The sequence below is a fragment of the Geotrypetes seraphini genome, chromosome 1 (genome assembly GCF_902459505.1).
Source record: "Geotrypetes seraphini chromosome 1, aGeoSer1.1, whole genome shotgun sequence".
NCBI lineage: Eukaryota > Metazoa > Chordata > Amphibia > Gymnophiona > Dermophiidae > Geotrypetes > Geotrypetes seraphini.
Window position 1 is genome coordinate 95,458,411 of NC_047084.1, and position 17,086 is coordinate 95,475,496.

General features: G+C 42.1%; 1 protein-coding gene across 6 annotated transcripts in view; it reads right to left on the reverse strand.

Moving 5' to 3' along the window:
* The window catches only part of SETBP1 (SET binding protein 1), a 585,862-nt gene that overhangs the window by 301,962 nt on the left and 266,814 nt on the right, over window positions 1–17,086 (reverse strand). The gene's annotated exons all lie outside the window — the stretch shown is intronic.

The following is a 17,086-nucleotide window of genomic DNA, read 5'->3' on the forward strand; positions in this document are numbered from 1 at the left end:
CCAATTAAATTCATTAATATCAATTGCAATTTGTTCATTGCAAATTATCGACACTGATTAAGCTTTTTATATATTTGTTAGGCACTTAGATTGGTTAGGCACACCTATCTAAGCACCTAACTTGGAGCAGAGATGGCTGAGATGGGATAGAATACAAATCTACTGTATAGAATCATATGAGAGGTGGAACAGGTTAATAAAGAACGACTGTTTATCTTTTCAAGACCTACCGCGAAGAAAGGATACTCCATGAAATTAACAGACAGCGCATTTAAAACAACTCAGAGCACGTATTCTTTCACCCAACATAGAATTAAGCTGTGGAATCTGTTACCGGAACAAATTGTCCGAGCAGGAGGCATAGCTGGGTTTAAAAGAGGTCCAGATAAGTTTTTGGAGGAAAAGTCCATAAACCCTTTAGACAGCTAACGTTTATGCATGAATAAGGAATGGATCTACTCCTTAGGATCCTGCCAAGTACCTATGAACTGGATTAGCCCTTGTGAGAGGCAAAGATGCCGGGCTTGATGGACTTTCGGTCTTTTTCAATATGGAATCGTACAGTGTTATGTTAAAACAATGTGTTGCTTTCTCCTTTACAAGTAATGGAAATTGTGCCTGACAGGACTGTATTTAACTGACACTTTCTTCAAGCACATCCTCATTGGAAAGTGATAAGACAGTTTCACAAAGTCTTTTTTTCTAACCCAAATCATTTATTTCAATATAAAATAACAGCACTATCTTCTCTTTATTCAATATGACCCCATTTTAACCTTTACAATGTCACAAGACCACAGCTGATGAAGAAAACAAAAGTAGCAGAACACTACATCCCAACTGTCTCTCATCCACTTCTTCCTTAGTAGATAAAGACAGATTGCTCACCCTCTCCAAGGTAGAGAGAACGAGAGGGCACTCTCTAAAGTTAAAAGAGGATAGATTCCGTACAAACGTAAGGAAGTTCTTCTTCACCCTGAGAGTTGTGGAAAACTGGAACGCTCTTCCGGAGGCTGTTATAGGGTAAAATACCGCCTGTGGCTACACCGCTGATTGATTGCAAAGTATTGATTCAGATTGGAGAATGACAAAATGATTGCCACGTGTACGGGAAGAAGGCCATTCACCACTCTGTGGAGCGGTGAATGGCCTTATCTCCGCAGTTAAGGGAGGGAACGCGTGCGGTCACCGATCACGCGGACTAACAGGCCCCTCTATCCTGCCTAACGATCACCGCCCTCTGGGAATCTCCCTCCCTTCCCCTTACCTTCAGGCGATTTTTCTTTCTACCAGCAGCCGGAGCTTTGAAGTTGCATATGGCTGCCGGAAAGTCCTCTTCTGACGCAACTTCTGGTTTCCGGTTGCGTCAGAGTAGCACTTTCCGGCAGCCACTCGCAGCTCCGGCTGCTTGTAGAAAGAAAATTAAAAATTCACCATAAAAGTAAGGGGAAGAAAGGGAGGGAGGGAGATGCTCGGACCGTGGCGAGCGGGAGGGAGGGGGCTGCTTGGCTATGCAAAGGGTGTTGAAGGGGGGTGGGGGGGATCCAGGAGCCTCTGTGTCACCTGGCTTTCACCTTGCAGCATTATCCTGTTGGCCATTATTGCAAGGAGAGGGACTAGCATCCATCTGAGCTGTCTCTGAAAAAAGAGGGATTTATATCAGCGTATCCTATTCAATGCCTGCTTGTCTGAAGGGGAGAGGGATTGGCAGCATCCAAACCAGCTGCCACTGCTGACAATTTTCCCCTGCCCACCTATCACTTCAAAAATAGTAAGGAGAAGATGCTGAAGGGAAATGCAGAAGAGAGAGTGGGGAGAAGGCAGAAAAGGGAAGAAAGAGTGGGAAGAAGATGCTGAAGGGAATTTGGGAAGAGAGAGAGGGGAGAAGATGCTGATGGGAAATGGGGAAGAGAGAGTGGGGAGAAGATGCTGAATGGAAATGGGAAGAGAGAGAGAGAGAGGGGAGAAGACACTGAAGGAAAGTGGGTAGGAAAGAGTGGAACAGACACTGAAGGGAACTGGATGGAAGGAGGGGATAAAGAAAAAAAGGCACATGGTGGATTGAGGAGACAGATACCAGATCTGAGGGCAGGAAAGGAGGAGAGAGATGCTAAAAACCACCTTGAAGAGGGAAGGGAAGATGGAAGGGAAGAAGACAGAGGTGCCAGACCATGGGGGGAGCGGAGGGAAGAAGTTGGGTGCCAGACCAAAGGGGGGTGGTGGAGGGAGAGATGGAAGGGAGAGGCAAGTAACAGAGCATATGGAAGAGGCAAAGAGAAGGCAGACAGTGGATGGAAGGAATTGAATGAGGAAAGCAGAAACCAGACAAAAAAGGTAGAAAAAAATTTGCGGGGACGGGGACCGAGCTTGCGGGAACAGGATGGGGACTGAGCTCGTGGGGACGGGGCAGAGATGGGGACAAATTTTTTCCCAGTGCAATTCTCTAATTCAGATGTTACCTAAAGATACAAGCTTCCAAGCAGGATTGTGGAACTGGAGTCAGAAGCTATTTTGGATGGAGTTGGAGTCGGTACAATTTGACTGACTTTGATCCAGATTCAAAATAAAAACTTACAACAATGTATCACATATTTGACAGCATTTTTGTTTTGTTCATGTTCTTTGTTCAAACTTCAAATAAATACATTTCGTTGCTGGTGCTGCTAAAACACCCATGAACAGCGTAGCTGGTTTTAAGAAAGGTTTGGACAATTTCCTGGAGGAAAAGTCCATAGTCTGTTATCGAGAATGGAATGTTGCTACTCCTTGGGTTTTGGCCAGGTACTAGGGACCTGGATTGGCCACCATGAGGTTTGATGGACCTTTGGTCAGACCCAGTAAGGCTTATTCTTATATTCTTTTTTTTTTTTTTTTTTTTAATATCTTTATTCATTTTCAAACTTACAATAAGTGTATCAATATGTTAAAACAGATTTACAATAAATATATCATTTAATAATCATCAATGGTACAAATGATATGTTCTTATCTCCCACCCTTCCCTAATATTTAATCAAATATTTTGTACATTTATCTGGATAATTCTTTTTTTTTTAAAAAATTATTTATTTATAAGTTTTCATTATTTACAAACCAAGTAAACAACACTTGTACAGAAAGTGAATTAGTCTGCATACTACTTCACACAATGTAAATCATACCTTAATACCATTTACAAAGAAAGTTAAAAATTAAGAAAAAATTTGATTGTCACTCAAGTCCTCAACCTAGGATTCCAAGATTACACATAGACGAAAAATAAAGGAAAATATGGTATAATATAGCAAGATAACTACAGATAAGAAACATAGAAAGATGACGGCAGAAAAGGGCTACAGCCCATCAAGTCTGCCCACTCTACTGACCCACCTCATTAAGTCTGAGTGCTAATGACCTAGTTCCTTAACTTGACCCTCATAGGGATCCCACGTGAATGTCCCATTTATTCTTAAAGTCGAGCACGCTGGTGGCCTTGATCACCTGCACCGGAAGTTTGTTCCAGTGATCTACCACCCTTTCTGTGAAGAAATACTTCCTGGTGTCACCACTAAATTTCCTTCCTCTGAGTTTGAGCGGGTGCCCCCTTGTGACCGAGGGTCCCTTGGGAAAGAATATGTCATTTTCCACCTCGACACGACCTGTGACGTACTTGAATGTCTCAATCATGTCACCCCTTTCCCTGCGCTCCTCTAGAGAATAGAGCTGCAATTTGCCCAGTCTTTCTTCGTATGAGAGACCCTTGAGTCCGGAGACCATCCTAGTGGCCATCCGCTGGACCGACTCAGCTCGAAGCACATCTTTTCAGTAATGTGGCCTCCAGAATTGCACACAGTACTCGAGATGAAGTCTCACCATGGTTCTGTAAAGTGGCATTATGACTTCAGGTTTGCGGCTGACGAAGCTTCTATTGATACATCCCATCATTTGCCTTGCCTTGGATGAGGCCTTCTCTACTTGTTTGGCAGCCTTCATGTCTGCACTGATGATTACTCCCAAGTCTCGTTCTTCTGAAGTCCTAGCTAGTGCTTCTCCATTCAAGGTGTATGTTCTGCATGGATTTCTGCTGCCGAGATGCATGACCTTACACTTCTTAGTGTTGAGGTAGTAGCATCTCTATAATTATTGAGCACTTGATTTTCCTTCATCTAACCGGGACATTGCCAAAAAAGCACTTAATTGTTGGGGGTTCAAAGAAAACATATTTAATAGAACAGTGGCAAATAATACACTTGCAAGGATGTCTAAAATAAAATGTTGCCCCCAGTGAAGTGACCCCTGGTCTCAGGAGAAGAAATTCTCTACAACGCTTTTGAGTTTCCCCTGAAAGATCAGGAAACATTTGAATTTTACACCCAAGGAATTCTTTCTGTTTGTTTTTGAAGAAAAGCCTCAATAACCACATTTTATCAATTGAAAGAGCTACTGTTAATATCATCGTAGATGGTGTAGCAATATCTCTGTCTGATGTTTATCCGGATAATTATTGATGTTATCTGGTTAAATTCCTTTTGAACATTGGAGCCTTGTGTCTGACTGTAGGTATTTTATCAAATCTCACTAATGTTCTCCTTACATTCCATTTCTGCAGGTAACAGTTTTTCAGAAAAGCCCTAATGCTGAGCTTAGGCAGATGCGTACAAAGCGGTAAAGATGGAGGGGCATAACGAAAGGGACGTCTAAGTCCATTTGCGTCCAACTCGCAAGTCATCCAAAGTAAAAAAACAGCCCAGGACACATTTTCAAAAAATACGTCCAAAATTTTTTTGTTTTGAAAATTGTCTAATTATACGTCCTGCCGATCTGATCGTCCAAGTCGCTAAAGCGTCCTTCTTTATAGCACGTTTCCGTCCAACTTTTTGTCCAAGTCCAAAATGCCTAGAACAAGCCCTGTTGGACGTGGGAGGGGTTTGCAAAGTGATGGACTGAACACCCAGACATGGCACCTAAATAGTGGGGTACCTTACAGGGCACTGCTGTGAACTTCACAAAAAGGGTGCCATGTCTTCTCCTCACTACATCTCCCTTATAGGTCACGGTGAGCCCCCAAACCACCTACAGAATCCTCTAGACCCACTTATCTACCACCCTAATAGCCCTTTTGGCTGAAGGAGCCACTTATATGTCAGTACAAAAGGGTTTTGGGGGGTGTATAGGGGAGTGCACATGTTTTAAGTATCAATGCAGTGATTACAGGGGCTTATGAGCATGGGTCCTCCTCTCTATGGGTCCCTAACCCACCTCCAAGATGACTTAAGCCGCCTCTGTGCTGGATGACTAGGCTTTCCTATGCCAGACGGCCAAGTGATGATGGTTTGGAGGCTGAATTTTAAAGGTGTGATTAATATTTTTATGGGGGGGGGGTCGGTGATCACTAGGGTAGTGTGTGGGGGTCTGTATTATGTGTTTGCAGTGCTTATCTGGTGACTTTAGGTGGGTTTTGTGACTTAGACATGGTCTAAGACACTACGTCCAAGTTCCGTCGATCCTGTGATGTATAACTTTCGGTTATACATGCTGTACGACTAAATCTAAGCCGGCCCACGTCCCTCCCAACTCCCACCCTCGAAATTCCTCCCGAAACGCCCCATTTAGCTTTGGTCGTTCAGCGGCACTATGAAGGCCTAGGTCGTTTAGAAATAGTTCCAAAACCCGTTTTGATTATCGGCACTTGGACGTATTTGAGAAATGTTCGTCCAAGTGCCGATTTAGGCCGGTTTTTGGATGTTTTTCTCTTTCGATTATAAAGCCCCATAGTGTTTATCTTGGGTTTCAGTTTTTAAAGAATCACACCATGAACAACAGACTCCTCTCCAGCCTATCATGAATCATAGCATAGTTAAATAAATAACAAAAAAACAACAAAAAAAGGCAACAGGGATTGTCTGACCTGTGGATGAGAACTCTCAAGCGGGGTAGGGCAGGTTTCCCACACTATTGTGCTTATCTTAAGTCTTCTGTCATTCCGGAGAATACTTGACAGCAACTTAGGTCACAGAGAATGATGCAACCAAAGAGAAAAGGTGACAGTGACTTGAAAGGCTTAATAAAAAGAGCTTTTCCACAGAGTAGAATGCCAAAACGCATACAACCCTGGAGTCTGACAGGGCCAGGATTTCACCTTTCACTGTGCACATGACAACAAGCCTCCAAAAGGTCGCAGAGTAGCACTTATTACCCTTCGAGCCTGAGGAGCCTTTTACCGAGAACTCTGCAATGTATCTTGCAGTACAGATAATCTGCACCCTGTGCTTTCTAAGTAGCACATGTCAAGTGCCTTGAGCCAACAATAAATGTACACCCAGTGCTATTTACCTTCTAATACTTGTTCCATTATTGAGAAAAAGTCAATCTCGCATTGCTTCTGTGACAAGATAAAGGCTGACCAAGCTGATCGCCCAGCGGCCACACAGACGTTGCCAGGTCACCTCCTCTGACGCGTTCCCTCCTTATTTTGTGCATGCATATTGGTCTACCTCAGGGATCTCCAAAATATGGCCCGCAATATGATTTTATCCGGCCCGCAGACGAATTGTGCGGAAATGCGCCAATTGGACTAATTTTCCAATGAGAATCCGCAAAAAAAAGAAAACCACAGGGTGTTGATAGGTTTCAAATGCATTAATTAAAATTGTGTTCAAAATATATTGGCATTCCATATTATGTTAATATTATTCACAACTTTATTTAATACTGAATTGTAGTATACGTCGCGGTATTTCTTCGTACTTGTTCGGCCTCGATCAATTTGCGGCGTTGGAGGTAGCTCTGGCGCTGTGGCTAATCTTGCAATTAGCGTTTCAAAATTTGAACCTCAGTTTAATATGATTTTAAAAACACAAAAACGGTACCATCATTTGTGATGAAAATATGAGAATTTGCTGGTAGTGTTTGTCGTCATCAATATACGATAATTTAATCTCGCATACTCTGTAATTAGTTTATAAAATTTTCCGCTTTCAATACAACTCATATATCTAGAGTTATTTTATCTTCTTTTTTCACTACAGCCCGCTGAAAGGTGCTGAAGCACCCAATGTGGCCCTCATGGCGAAAAGTTTGGAGACCCCTGATCTACACAGTACAAGCACTTGCAGTGGACCGAGATGAACATAAGAACATAAGAACTGCCATCTCCGGATCAGACCTTCGGTCCATCAAGTCCGGCGATCCGCACACGCGGAGGCCCAGCCAGGTGTACACCTGGCATAATTTTAGTCATCCGTATCCCTCTATGCCTCTCGTAAGGAGATGTGCATCTAGTTTGCTTTTAAATCCTAGAACGGTGGATTCTGCAATAACCTCCTCTGGGAGAGCATTCCAGGTGTCCACCACTCGTTGCATGAAGCAGAACTTTCTGATATTTGTCCTGGACTTGTTCCCCCTTAGCTTCAGTCCATGTCCTCTTATCCGTGTCACATTGGACATTGTAAATAATTTTTTTTGCTGCTCTATTTTGTCGATTCCTTTCAGTATTTTGAAAGTCTCGATCATATCCCCTCGCAGTCTCTTTTTCTCAAGGGAGAACAATCCCAGTCTCTTAAGTCGTTCCTCGTATTCCAAGTTCTCCATAACTTTTATTAGCTAACACACTGATATTGAGGGGGAGGATGATACAGGCACTGTTTTCTCTAATCTGAGTGGGTGTCCTCCACCTACAGTCCTGCCAGTGGGGGGTGCTGTTTCACTATCACATTTTCAATAGTGAGGAGCAGGCAAGTTCTGCAGGGCTCCAGTGAACTTGCCTGTCTCTAGTGATTGAAAAAACATAGCTGACACCCCCACCCCACTGGCAGCAATGCTATTGGAGGACTTCCACTCAGCTTAAAATGAACAGTGGCTGTATCATCATCCACCACCATACCTGAAGACTGTTTTGTTTATTCTGCTTGTTTATAGGTCTCTGTCCAAAATTAGTCAGTATTTCATGTCTTGCACTCAGGACCCAAAACATTGTGCCACTGCTAGATATCTGGATGTACATGATTCATTCTATAAATCCTACAACCTGAAATAATCTTTCCCTTTCTTGATTCAGGAAATTTGGGAGAAATGGGAGAAAGAATTACAGCTTAATTTGAGACATTGGGATGTTGCCCGTACTTTAAGAGCGACATCTGGGGTGACATCTTGTTCATGGTTAAGACAAACGTATTATAGGGTTACATTACGTGCCTATTACACACAGGTCTTCCTACTCCTTTGTGTCATAAATGTGGGAGGGAGAGTCATACATTAGGTCATGCATTTTGGTTTTGCCACATAATTCAGCACTTTTGGAAGCAAATAATAAATTATATGTCAAAAATAATTGGAAGATCATCGCGCTGTTCTCCTTCTTTCTTTATTTTGGATTTGCCTGAGGCTGTTGGCCATTTACCTAAAGGAAATAGGGCGTTGTGTAGGAAAATGAGTCTCTTGGCTAGAAAATGTATATTACAATACTGGACGATCCCCGATCCTCCGAGGTTTTGGCATTGGCGAAACCAATTACATCAGTTGGCCATTTGGGAAGCTAGAGATGCTGGAATTATAAGAAAGCGAAAGATGTTATTTATACAAACCTGGGATTCATATTTGCAAGATTTGCATCCTAAGGGTCGTAGTGCGATTTTAAGTTGGATCTCTTAATTGGGCTTTTATTTAGTTAAATGAAGAGAGTATCATTGGGTAGAGAGTACTATAGGGTGGGGAGGGGTGGGAGTGGAGAGGGATGGTAAAGGTTCAAACACATATAGATATAGTGGGGGATTATTGAATTTGGAATTTGTCTTATTATTCAAAATGCTTCCATTAAGCTTATAACTAAATCCAGAAAGTTTGACCACGTAACACCGCTTCTTAAAAATGCACACTGGCTTCCAGTTATCCATCGAATTACATATAAGCTTTGCATACTGACTTTTAAATCTCTTTGTAATAAAACTCCAGCATTTATATGCAAATTATTAATTCCATACTCTCCAAATAGAGTTTTGAGATCCAATGAACAGAATTTATTGACTATTCCTTCGCTAAAGGTTATTAATACAAGACGGCAATTTATTTTTTCGGTTACCGCACCACAGACTTGGAATGCCCTTCCAATGTTTTTAAGGGAAGAACAGGAACTTGGAAAATTTAAAAGTAATTTAAAAACATTTCTTTTTAAAGATGCCTTTGAAAACTAATTTTAATATCCCATAACCCTAATAAATTTCATCTTATAATTTTTTATTGTTATTTTGTTTACCTTCTGTATCTTTCCCTTATTGTTTCTACTTTACTTTATTGATTTGTATTTCACTCCTCAGTTACCCAATGTTATGAGTATGTTAAGTTAAATTTTAATCCCTTGTCATTGTTTAAATTTTGTTTTTTATTGTATTGTTTCCCTTCATATGTAATTTTTAAACTGTTCATCGCTTAGAAGTATGATTAAGCGATTAATCAAAAAATCTATTAAACTTGAACTTGAAACTATATTATATTATAATAGTTGATGCATTATTGATGTGCTTTGATCTTGTATTTGTTGTATTTGATGATGTTTGCATCAATAAAAATTGTTTGAATCTAATTTTTTTTATTACATAGGGTTACCAGACATCTGGCACTTTGTCTGGATTTTGAAAATCTTCCACCTCGGGACCGCTTCGGGAGATTTTACACATGCGTTGCCTCTCACAAATGCAGTATCCTTTTCCTCCTCTTACCAAATGCTACTTCTTGCCAATCAGATCCGGGCAAGGAGTTGGTGAGAGAGTTATCTTTTCTGACGACAGTATCAATGTATCAGCCATTCTCAAGAGATCTACTGATGGAAGAGACTAATAAGAACATAAGAAGTTGCCCCCGCTGAGTCAGACCAGAGGTCCATCTTGCTCAGCGGTCTGCTCCCGCGGCGGCCCATCAGGCCTAGTGCCTGAACAGTGGTCCCTGATTAATTTTGTAACTTACCTCTAATCCCATCCCTATAATCTACCTCTACTCTTATCTGTACCCCTCAATCCCTTTGTCTTCCAAGTACCTATCCAAAGCTTCTTTGAACCCCTGTAGCGTGCTCCTATTTATCACATCCTCTGGTAGTGCGTTCCATGTATCCACCACCCTCTGTGTGAAAAAGAACTTCCTGGCGTTTGTTCTAAACTTCTCCCCTTTCAATTTCTCTGAGTGCCCCCTTGTACTTATTGATCCCCTTAATTTGAAAAATCTGTCCCTGTCTATTTTTTCTATGCCCTTCATGATCTTGAAGGTTTCTATCATGTCTCCTTCTTAGTGGCTTTTGTTTTTGAGCAAGTTAATGACCAAATATTTACTTTGTACGGCTGTCATCGCACTGCTTAATTTTTTCGGGCAGAAAATTGTGGAGTTTTCCTTACTTTTGTAAGACTACACAAGATTAAAAAAAATGAAATTCCTGGCAGTCACCCAAGAGGCTAGTGTAGTCTGGGAATGCAGATCTTTTATAGATTTCCTTGCAAATGTTTATTAATTTCTATACTGTTCTTTCAGGAGAGCTCAGAATGATTTACATGAATATATTCAGGTACTTAAGCATTTTTTACAGTCACTCCCGGTGGACTTTTAATCTATCTAATGTACCTGGGGCAATGGGGGGATTAAGTGACTTGCCCAGCGTCACAAGGAGCAGCGTGGGCTCAAACCCACAACCTCAGGGTGCTGAGGCTATAGCGTTAACTATGGTTCATAATCTTAAGCGTGCGAGACTGACGCGCGCCAACAATTCAGCGCAGGACTTCATCGCGCCGAAGAAAAACCTTCTTTTAAAGGGCTCTGACGGGGGGGTCTTGGTGGGGAAACCCCCCCCCACTCTACTTAATAGGGTTGGGGGGGGTTGTAACCCCACATTATACTGTAAACTTAACTTTTTCTCTATTTTTTAGGGAAAAAGTTAAGCTTTCGGTATAATGTGGGGGGTTACACCCCCCACACACACACACCCCAACGCCAGCACAATCCCTATTAAGTAGAGTGGGGGGTTCTCCACCAAGACCCCCCCGTCGGAGCCTTTTAAAAGAAGGTTTTTCTTCGGCGCGATGAATTGTCGGCGCTCGTTTGTCGGCGCGCATCAGTCTCGCGCGCTTAAGACCCGTCACCGTTAACCACTGCGCCACTCAAAATGTAGTAACAGTGAGCCAAGTAAAGGACAATGAACCCATTGTGACATCACTGATGAGGTTGGCTCTTATTGGTGAAATAAGAAATTGTGATGTCACAATACCAGCTCTGGTTATCAGAGGCTGAAACTTTCCACACTGTTTATTTATTCAGCTTTCTATACTTTTCTCCCAGGGGAGCTCAGAACGGTTTACATGAATTTATTCATCTACTCAAGCATTTTTCCCTGTCTCTCCTGGTGGACTTTTAATCTATCTAATGTACCTGGGGCAATGGGGGGATTAAGTAACTTGCCCAGGGTCACAAGGAGCAGCGTGGGTCTGAGCCTACAACCTCAGGGTGCTGAGGCTGTAGCTATAACCACTGCACCACAATCTCCCAACTTATAGATATATTTTCTAGGACTCCCCCCCCTATAATTTCAGAATTTTGTAGAAAAGAGATATGATTCAGACATTCAGATACTTGAAGGGTATTAACGTAGAACATAATCTTTTCCAGAGCAAAGAAAATGGTAAAACCAGAGGACATAATTTGAGGTTGAGGGGTGGTAGATTCAAGAGCAATGTTAGGAAATTCTACTTTACGGAGAGGGTGGTGGATGCCTGGAATGCGCTCCCGAGAGAGGTGGTGGAGAGTAAAACTGTGACTGAGTTCAAAGAAGCGTGGGATGAACACAGAAGATTTAGAATCAGAAAATAATATTAAATATTGAACAAGGCCAGTTACTGGGCAGACTTGCACGGTCTGTGTCTGTATATGGCTGTTTGGGGGAGGATGGGCTGGAGTAGGTTTTAACGGAGATTTCGTCAGTGGGAACCCAAGCACAGTACCGGGTAGAGCTTTGGATTCTTGCCCAGAAATAGCTAAGAAGAAAAAATAAAAAAAAATTTAAATTGAATCAGGTTGGGCAGACTGGATGGACCATTCGGATCTTTATCTGCCGTCATCTACTATGTTACCAGTACTAGAGAGATTAATATAGGCCAGGAGGGAATTATTTGCCCTGTGGGGAATTCCAGTTGTTGACATACAGGCTCTGTTTAGGTATAAGGGAGCACATGACTTTTTCTGGAAGAATTAGAAGTTTGCTCATTTCTTAGTTTATATCTTCTAATTCCCTTTGATTGGATCTCCGTTTCTATTTCAGTGCTGAAAGGGAATTTTTATTTGTTGTATGATTAATTACCTTTCGTGGAGTTAGCTTAATTTCCCTTGCTATCCAAATTGCTTCTGATTTGATGTAATTTTGGAAAAGTTTTATTTTATAAAAAACCTCCATTTGGACGCACACATTTGGGTCAAGGAAAAGCAGTCCTACATACCTGCGCCTAAGTTATGTCCGTCGAGTATTTTCTAGAACAGTGCGCATATAACTTTTAGGAACACCCACAATCCACCCATGCTACTCCCCTGGCCACGCCCCCTTTTGAGATTCACACATTTAGGGCTCCTTTAACAAAGGCGCGCTAGCGGTTTAACGCGCGTAACAGCGCACACTAAACCGCCGGATGCGCTAGCCGCTACCGTCTCCTCTTGAGCAGGCGGTAGTTTTTGGCCAACGCGGGGTTAGCGCGTGATGAAAAGTCGCGCGTGTTAATCCCGCTAGCGCAGCTTTGTAAAAGAGCCCTTGAAAACCGACGGGCGCCACTTTTATAGAATGTGGCCGCCAAGTTGTGTGCATGACTTCTCACTTGGGCCAATTAGCGTCAATTATGAGGTGATAATTGCCAATTATTGGCACCAATCGGTCTTGTTAAGTACATTTAAGTTATGTATGCAAATTGGCTGTGTGCACTGATTTTCGCACACAGCCTATGGCGCTATATGCAGATTTTGGGCCGTATAAAAATGCTTTTGAAAGATTGCACACTTGACAATTTTGACCCGGTGACAATAAAATGGCCAAATTAAAATGAAAAAAGTAACAAAAAAGCTGAAAAGTTCCAGAAATGACATGAAAAATTTCTGATTGTTTATTTATTTGCTAAATTATTTAGCCCGTCCTCCCAAAGGAGCCCAGAACGGCTTACAAAGTACATCCACAATATAATCGAGACAGGACAGAGATGACATAGTTTACAATATAGACATGACAATAAAACATATCCACTAAGCAACATCTGGTGGGAGTAGGTGACTCTGAATGGCATTTCTGGGAGCATGTCCTTAAGACGCTGGGTTTGTGAAGAGGAAGGTTTTCACGGCCTTCCTGAAGCTCCAAAGTCCATCTAGTGTTCTAACAGATGGAGGGATGGTGTGCCATAGTCTGGGAATGAAATGTGAGTGGGAGAGTTTGCAGGCTGTTTTGGTTTTAAGGGAGCGGCCAGGCGGTACGGTTAGTCGTTTTTCTCCTTGGGACCTCAGTGGTCGCTTTGGGAAGTAGATTTGTAGTTTCGTTGTCATGTAGTGTGAAATCGTTTGGTGGAAGGTTTTGAAAGCGAGCATCAGGGGCCTTGGAAGGCGCAAAATAAAATAAAACAAAGAACTCCATTATTAGATAGAATAGACCTGGCCCATATAAAAAGCAAACATACTAAGGAACATTCACTCTTAAAAAAAAAAAAAAAAAAAAACCCTCCATTGTTAAACAGAATAAATCAGTTCATAGACAAAACCGCGGAAGACAAAGGCGCGCGCCGACAACTGAGCGCAAGATGGAGGCACGCGCCGAAGAAAATGACAGTTTTTAGGGGCTCCAACAGGGGGGTTTGATGGGGAGCCCCCCCACTTTACTTAATACAGATCGTGGCGGCATTGTGGTTGGTTTGGGGGGTTGTAACCCCCTCATTATACTGTAAACTTAACTTTTTCCCTGTTTTTAGGGAAAAAGTGAAGTTTTCAGTAAAATGTGGGAGGTTACAACCCCCCACAACGCCCCCACAATGCGGCGCGATCTGTATAAAGTAAAGTGGGGGGGTTCCCCCACACACACCCCCGTCGGAGCCCCTAAAAACAGTTATTTTCTTCAGCGCGCGTCTCCGCGCTGCGCTCAGTTGTCGGCACGCACCTTTGTCTTCCGCGGTTTTGACCTGACACCGAATAAATCTAGTCATACTAAAAAGCATTCACTCCCGAATAAAATCATACAAATACCATTGAATTTTAAAATTTCACCAGACTGCTGACTAGAACATTTAGAATATGTGAGTAATATCGGATTGATTTAAATCTTGCCTGGATGCTTTTAAAAAAAGCTGTTTTTTAACATAATTTTGAAAAATTTTAAATTTGCCTCTAATCTCAACTCTCGTGTCATATGGTTCCATAAGTGTGGAACTGCAAAGTAGAACGCTTTACACTTCTCCCTCCGAATCTGCGGTTTCAGTATCCGCGGATTCGGTTATTCGTGATTTTTTTAAAAATGCGATTTTAATTTTGGGGGGCTATTTTTAAGCCCTCTGAGACTCCCTGGTGGTCTAGCGGGTTTTCAGGGCAGGAGCGATCTTCCTACGCTCCTGCCCCTTGCACATCACTCATAGGAAATGGCTGCTGTGAGCTCCGGTAGTCTCTCATAGGAAGATCGCTCCTATCCTGAAGGCCCGCTAGACCACAAGGTACAGTTCCGGGGAGACACAGAGGGCTTAAGGTAAGGTTCGGGATTCCAGGGGAAGGCGGGGGGTGGGTCAGAACGGGCCCAAATATTATTTCCGTTTTTTTAATATTTGCGGGCCGGCTCTGCCCCTAACCCCTGCGAATATTGAGGGAGAAGTGTATTTCGAGTAGACTTCCATCTAGCTCTATAAACAGAGGGTATTACCATTCTATTATCTTGAATAGATCTCAAAGTTCTCAATGGTGAGTAAGGAATCAAATACGAAGGTAAATAAGCAGGCTGTAGAGAACAGAAAACTCTATGCGCAAGAAACAGAGCTTTAAATTGGATTCTATAATGAATGATATTGCAAATAAAGAGGTGTTATTCTATCAAATTTTTTTCTTAAAGCCTAGAACTTCTATTGCAGTATTCTGTAAAGTTTGTAATCTTTTCAGATTCCTATTTGGGCAGCCAGTGCATGGAAGCTAATGCAGGGGTACCATGGTCGCAGATGCCAAGGTCTTTCAGGAGGCGGATTGCAGCATTTTGCACCCTTTGGAGGCAGGCCCACTAGTAGTGTGTTGCAATAGTCTAAGCGGGATAGTCCAAAAGCGTAAAGTAATTGGGCGAATTCGGTTTCTAAGAAGTATGCATATATGGATTTTAGCTTGCAGAGGTAGAAGGAGGATGATACTAGTTTGGATACGTGATCAGTCATTGATAAATTTGAGTCGAGAGTTACTCCTAGGCTGCGGACGTTATCCTTGGGTGTAAGGATGTTTGTGCCCCAGGAAAAGGACAGATGGGGGGGTATACGCAAAAATCTTTGTGGATCCAGAGAAGTTCTATCTTGGACTCATTTAACTGTAACTTGTTCCCGGTCATCCAGGTCTTTATTTCAGTTAAGCAAGACTGGAGATTCTTGATTTGTGTGTCTCGGTGTCGGCCTAGGGGGATGAAGAGTTGTAAGTCGTCTGCGAAAGAGTGGATTCTGATTCAATGTTTTACTGGTTTGACATAGAGATTGAAACAATGGCTTTTTCCAGGTCTACCTTAATGATGGAATGGTCAGTGGTAAGAGGAAGCAGGGGAGACCAAAAGCCCGGTGGCTGGATACTATCAAGCATGACATGGGAATGAACATCAAGCAATTGAAAGAAGCCTTGGAAAACAGGGAAGCAGGGCGAGGACTGGCCTACAGAGCATCCAAGGATTGGACATGACTGAATGGATAGTAGTATATAGTATATATATATTAACTATTTTTACCACATCTTCTGGCAATGAGTTCCAGAGCTTAAGTATACGTTGAGTGAAAAAATGGTTTCTCCTATTTGATTTAAAAGTAGCACTGTGTAACCTCATGGAGTGTCGCCTCATCTTTGTACCTTGTGAAAGAGTAAACAACCAAGTTGCATTTACCCGTTTCACTTCATTCAAGATTTTGTAGACCTCTCTCATATTCTCCAAGCTGAAAAGCCCTAATCTCTGTAGCCTTTCCTCTTATGAGAAGAATTCCATCCCCTTAATCAATTTTGTCGCCTTTCTCTGTACTTTTTAACAATTCCACTATAATTTTGAGATGGGGCTACCAGAATTACACATAATATTCAGGGTGAGGTCATACAGATGCATTATGATATTTTTTTTATTTTGCATAAGAACATAAATATCGCCATACTGGGACAGACTGCAGGGCCACCAAGCTCAATATCCTGTTTCCAACAGTAGCCAACCCAATTCACAAGTACAGCACCTGGCAAGATCCTAAAAGAGTAAAATAGATTTTAAGCTTCTTATCCCAGGAATAAGTAGCGCAATTACTCAAGTATATCTTAGTAATGGATAATAGACTTTTAGGAACTTGTCTAAATCTTTTTTTTAAACCTTACTATGCTAACTGCTTTTACCACATTGTCTGACAACAGATTCAAAAGTATAATTCTACATCAAGTGAAGAATAATTTCTGTTCCTTTCCAAATAATTAATTCCCAACATTCTGTTTGCTTGTTTGGCTGCTGCCACCACACACTGAGCAGATTTCAACATACTGTCCACGATGACACCTAGATCTTTTTCCTGGATAACATAAGAACATAAGAATAGCCATACTGGGACAGACCAGTATCTTGTTTCCATCCATAGTGGCCAATCCAGGTCACAAGTACCTGGCAGAAACCCATCTCATAGAATAGCAAGATTCCGGAACCCCAATGAGAGCCACATTCCCGATCTGAGATTGTGATGTCATAATGCTTCATTCCACCAATGCTTAAGAGCCAACCTCATCAGTGATGTCACAATGGCTTGATTGTCCTATACTTGGCTCACATAAGAACATAAGACTAGCCATACTGGGTCAGACCAATGGTCCATCTAGCCCAGCATCCTGTTTCCAGAGTGGCCAATCTAGGTCACAGAACTGGCAA